This window comes from Trichechus manatus, unplaced genomic scaffold, assembly GCF_000243295.1.
Source record: "Trichechus manatus latirostris isolate Lorelei unplaced genomic scaffold, TriManLat1.0 scaffold00025, whole genome shotgun sequence".
NCBI lineage: Eukaryota > Metazoa > Chordata > Mammalia > Sirenia > Trichechidae > Trichechus > Trichechus manatus.
In genome coordinates, this window is record NW_004443961.1 from 20,613,619 (window position 1) to 20,619,708 (window position 6,090).

The window sequence follows — 6,090 nt, forward strand, 5'->3', positions numbered from 1 at the left end:
AATGGTGTATCTTTGGCTGTGTATATTTTCACCAAAAATAAAGGTCGAGAAGGGAGAGGGTTGACATGTCGTGGCGTTGTTAACCAATGTCATAAAACAATATGTGTACTACTGTTTCATGAGAAACTAATTGCTCTTGTAAGCCTTCACCTGAAGTACAATAAAAAATTAAAAAAAAAAAAAAAAAGGAATGAAGAGCACTAAAAAGGGCAAATATGTGGTAATGGTAAATATGGTAAAATGGCAAATATGTGAGTAGATATAAATATTTCCTCATTTAAAAAATCTTATGCTAAGTGAAATAAATCAAGCACAAAAGGATAAATATTGTGTGATTTGCCATGAAGTAATGGACAAGAGGAACCCATGCTCTCTCTCTGGGGCCTAAACACAGTTACTAATGAGAATGGACATTTAGAGTTACCAGTCCACATGCAAGCAATGAGTACTGGATCCTAAGTGACATGGGTACTACGTGTTCTTAAAAAAAGTTGTGTGTGTGCAGTATGGGGAGGGGGGATGTATGATACTCAAGATCCTTGAGAGGGCAAGGTCAAGAGCCTGGGTTCCTCTTGTCCAAATCTAAGGACAGTATTAAAGGCATCCACTTCGTGCTTCTGTCACTTGAGAGCAAAACAATAGAACAGGGTTATGAAGATGAAAAAAAAGGTGCTGTCTTAAGCATCACCGAGTATGACAAAATCTTTGATAAAAATAGAATAAGCGACTAGTGGTGGTAGACTATCTTTAGCTAGAATGGGTTTTATCAGTGAGTTAAATTTATTATATAAATAAATATATTTATTCATATTCCCATAAATTATTTATTTACCATTATTGCCAATCTAAACAATATAATGCTGTAACTAAAACCCTGACACCCTCTGTGTGTTTAAAATATACCAAAATAATTCTTGCTGGTAAGCAAGGCATTTTAAATTCAATCAGTGGATGGCAGCGTAACATCAATTACGTAGGTAGAGCCTGGCATCAACTTGCACCGTGTATAAGAGAAAACACAAGTTCAAGACATCTAGCAGTCTAAGTAATAATGTGTGGTCAGAAAAGGAATTGTTCCCATCATGAGTAAGATCACTAATGTCTCTAATTCACGTTAAGATACTTATTGGTTAGTATTGTTGAATATCACCTTTTTTGCCTTGACTATTCTAATGAACATCTGTTGCTTTATGGCCGTTCGCTGTCATCGCCCCTTCCTTCTTGGGGGGTTGTGGGTAAACATACCCTGACTTCTCTGCCCACTCCTGAATCTTGCGCCAGACTTCCCAGTGTGGTACATGTAACCCTAGTCCAAGCTAGTCAGTCCTTCACCTTGCCATTACCTCAGTGATTATTTCTGACATGGACGCTTGTCCCAATTATCTCAACACACCTCTACCCCATTTTCTGAGCGTAAACTTGCAAATAATTAACCATATTAATTTATTTATCACAGAATGTTAGAGCTGGAAGTGATCTCAAATAACATCTAATCTCTGCTTCTCTTTCCTTTCCTGAAAAGTTCACTCCTAAAGCTAATAGATGGGACAGAACAAGGTAAGCGTTGAAACAGGCAGGGATCCACAGGGGTGAAGAGTGAGATGAAGAGCCCAAATAGGGTGAGGAGTGTCCATGTGGAGAGATACCCTGGCATGCAGCGTCAGATTCTGAGAAGACTGAGGGGAGAATCTATAGGGAGGGATGGCAGGTGTGGGGACTCGTAGCTTGAGTAGGGTGAAGTGGGCATCCCTGTGGACAAAGTTTCAAAGGACTGCCCTACAAAATACTTGTTAATTTTACATGGTAAAAGAGTGACGTTACAGTGTAAAAGCTTGACAGCCACCTGGACAAACATTAAGACTGAGGAATATTAAGTACTAATGTAACAATGTTAGTTTCTTGATTTTGATAGTTGTATTGTGGTCACAGAGCCCTGGTGGCGCAACGGTTAAGAGCTGGGCTGCTCACCGAAAGGTTGGCAGTTCGAATCCACTAGCCACTCCTTGGAAACCCTATGGGGCAGTTCTACTCTGTCATATAGAGTTGCTATTCATCAGAACTGACTTAATGGCACATAACAACAACAATTGCAGTCATGTGGAAGAATGTCCCTGTTTGTAGGGAACACAGACAATTTGAAAAAGAAAAAAAAGGTTTCTCTCCTATATTTGCAACTTTTTTGATTATTTCAAAAGAAAAATGTGTGTGTGCATGTGCCTTGTGTGCAACTAATTCATTTTTGAGACATAATAACTGAGGCCTCATAGGGCAGTGTATCCTTCTTTATACACACTACCATCACCTATCCTGTTCCCCCTTCCCCACTTTATAGTTGAATTTAGGTCAAGAATGTAAAGGGTAAAACAGTCTGTGCTTATCAGATTTGATTGATTTCTCTCCCTCTCACCTCAGGGGGAACTAACTGTGTTTTGCTCGCATTGTAACCACATAGCCTAGCACACTATATTCCTAGCCTGAAACATATTAGGTATTCAATAAATATTGATTGAATAAATAAATTCATTCAATAGGGAATGAAGAGGTGTTCTAGGTTTGAAGAGAAAGGACAAGATTTAGGGCTGTAATAGCAAAGAACGTGAGGGAGAGTTGGCTGATAGGGTAGAAGAGCAATATCGAGGATCTAGCTAGGTAGATGGGTGACCTTAAGTTAATAATGGCACCAATTGCCTTGTTATGAGCAGGAGCAGAGAAGGTCCACGGTCCATCCAGGGTTGGGACTCTGCTAGGTGAGATTCAACTGAATGACAAAAAAAACAAGGGATTCTATGATATTAGTAAGAGAGCAGAAGAAATATTGGACCCTGGAATCCGTAACAGATAAGTTTGAATTATATCTAAATGATCAAGTTCAAGGGCAATATAGTCCTCCCAAGCCCCTCTGATAATATTTCACAGTTGACTGCCTATTTTTTCTACTCTTAATAGTAATACTTTTTGTTAGATAACAGTTCCACTTGTGTATCGATGCAAATGGTGACATCAAAATAACAACCATCACTTACTGAGCATATACTATGCACCAGACTCTTCTCAAGAGCCTTATGTATTTGGTCTCTATCCTCTCCTTCTTTTCTTTCCCTCCCAAATCTCCGAAGAGTTTACCATAATTGATAAAATATAGTAAAGTGATAGAGACTGTGTTAGCATAATAAAACATCAAAACTATGTTATGAGAAATAGTCTGAATAGCAACAGAAAGGTTTGTCCTATAGATGCTCCATTCTGACAAAATTAGAAGACTTAAGCTTTTCTAAGATCCTGAGGACATTTCATCATGTGGCTAGGAGTGCACCAGGAACTTGAACAGGGAAGGGAAGAGAGGTTAAGACAGAGGAAAAATAAAGAGGAAGAGATGGGACCTTGGGCAGCCATTGAAGATGAACTCTCTATGGACTGAAAAGTATCTCAATGGGAAAAGTAAAGGAATGCTTTGCATATCTTCTGAACTCCAGGTGTGTTCGTTGTTCAATAATACTGAGATTGTTTTCTTTTTGGTAGCAGACAGCACTCCTATGTTCCTCAAAATTGATTTAAGTAACATTTATAGCTCTTCCTATGGGCTAGGCTTTGTTCTAAGCAAATTACAAATACTAACCCATTTAATCCTCACAACTACCTATGATGTAAATACTGTTATCATCCCCATTGTACAGATAAGGAAATTAAGAAACAGACATATTAAATCCAAATGTTCTATGCACTACTAAGAGGATACCTATAATACTATTCTAACCTTTATAATAATCTTTAGAGGTAGGTCTTACCAATCCCCACTTAAAAATGAAGTAGTTTAGTAACATTTCCAAACACAGTCAGCTGGGAATTCTGCTTCTGATCATGAGAAAGCAACAGGATAGAGAATTACCCTCCTACTGTAAACAACCAGGAAACTAGACAAAATATAGGGGACAACTATTTTCAGGCATTGAATAATAGGCAGTGCAAGACTGTAACCCCCGAAAGACAGGAAACAAATGAGGCTTTCTGACTGGTGGCAATTTCTAGACTGTGCTGCAGGGAGGGGAAACTCAAGAAAGCTGGACAATCTTGCTGAGTTGAGAAAACAGATATCAGAGTCTGGGGAGGCCAAAACAGCTAAAATTTGCAGGACAGAGTACACAGAAGGAAGGAGATACCCAGAGAAAGAGTCTTTTAGAGTCTTTGGCCAAATACTAATCTGTGCAGACATCATGTGAAGCCCCACAAGGCCCAGCAAGTACAACGTCCAAAATCTCCAGAGGAAGAATGATCACTGGGGAACTGTAAGCCAAATAATTTGAGAGTACATTCAGGGCTAGAAATCATTCAAGTTCCCACCAGCTGCAAGGAAGCGACCTTATTGAAATATGGGGCATTCAGTGCACACCCCAGAAGAGCTCTCACTTAAGTATGGGGATAAGTTAGCCTTAAAGATTGATTTCAGTCTGTCTTAAAAGAGCTTAAAAACAAACTTGAAAGAATCAAACGACTAACATAACTGATCATCAGAACAAAGCTTAACACTAATTACAGGAGTACAACAAAATCTAGCACACAAAAACATAAAACACAGTGTTTGGCAGACAATAAACAAATCACTAGACATAGGTGGAAAGAGTAAGGAAAATTGGTAAGGGAGAACCCTAAAATTCTTACTTGGGCTCAAGATATTAAATAAATATCACTGATTCATTGGAAGGCCTAAACCAAGCTCAGGAAAAGCTGTGTGTGTGTGTGTGCGTGCGTGCGTGCGCGCGCGCACGCGTGCATTGGGAAGGAGAGGCCCTGGGTGCCAAGAAGGCAACACCAAGTTTCTGGCCACTTTTCAAGCCAGTAGGCCAAATAACATGAATGAACACATTTCTCCCAGAATAGCACGTAAATTCTTAATAAATACTAACATTCTGATCTAAAAAAGTTAACAGGCATTCAAGGTGGACATTATCACAGAAAAAGATCTGCCAAAATATTTTAGTAAATGTAGCCAGTTAACTTTATGTTGGAATTAGGTCTCTGCTTTTCCCTTGGAACAAGACGCTGTCTTGGAAAAGGGTCTATGTTTTACACTAAAATAGTAGTAGCTCTAAAACCCAGCACACTAGATATCTAATATTTGGAGAGTTTGTTAACCTCAGTTACTAATAATGATCATGCAGAGTAGTTAAAAGGACTGAATAAGATAGCCCGTTTTAAACTGCCTACTATTAGTAATTTAATATGCATTTGTTCTCTCCTCTTTGGAGTCCATTTTCTCCCTGACTCATATTTATATTATTTATTGATAACATAAAATCCCTCTTAATATGAGAACTGAACTAAGACTCCATACCACTGGGCCTGCGAAACCAACTCTCTCCCTTTAGACTTGTGACTTCTTCCTTTCCTGAGGGACCAAGAAGCACAAACACCAGAGAAGTCACTGTAACCTCACAGGACTTTGTCACAGTTGGGATTCCTTAATCTCTGAGTTTGAAGAAAAGAACTCTGTTGACATCATTCCTTGGTAGAACAAAGAGAAAAATAAACCAGAAGACTATAAAATATTAAAGAGCTGAAACCTTTACCCTTTGCCTTCCTAATCTGGCCTACATTTTTTTAAGGCCCTAAGCAATTACCAAGTGACAAGTTGTCTAAAATCAATACTGCTTACCTTGTGTAACCACCAGAAATCAGATATGAAGACTGGTGCCTGACTTGGTCCAGAGATCAATGAGTTTGCTGAGCAACGTAGTCTGACTACCTGGTCACACATTTTCATTGGCACAGTCAGCAGCCAAGACTGGAAGGGTGTCTAGCACAGAGGTTATGGCCTAAAGTGGTTACAGGAAATGCTCAGATTGATGCCAAGTGTTATCAAAAGATCAGAGAGATGGCAAAGTATCCAAATGACTTATAGACTGTACGCCAAAAACCCAAGTTCATCTCAATGCCAGGTAAAAATACTCTTCTAGGCTTAGACATAAATTGTTTCAAATAAACAACATACTCTTCTAAAAAATAATAAATAAATAATAAACAAAATTCAACTAAAAACTAAAACAAGATATTGTTGTTTTAAAAAATCTTAAAAGAACAATACTCAATCTGAAA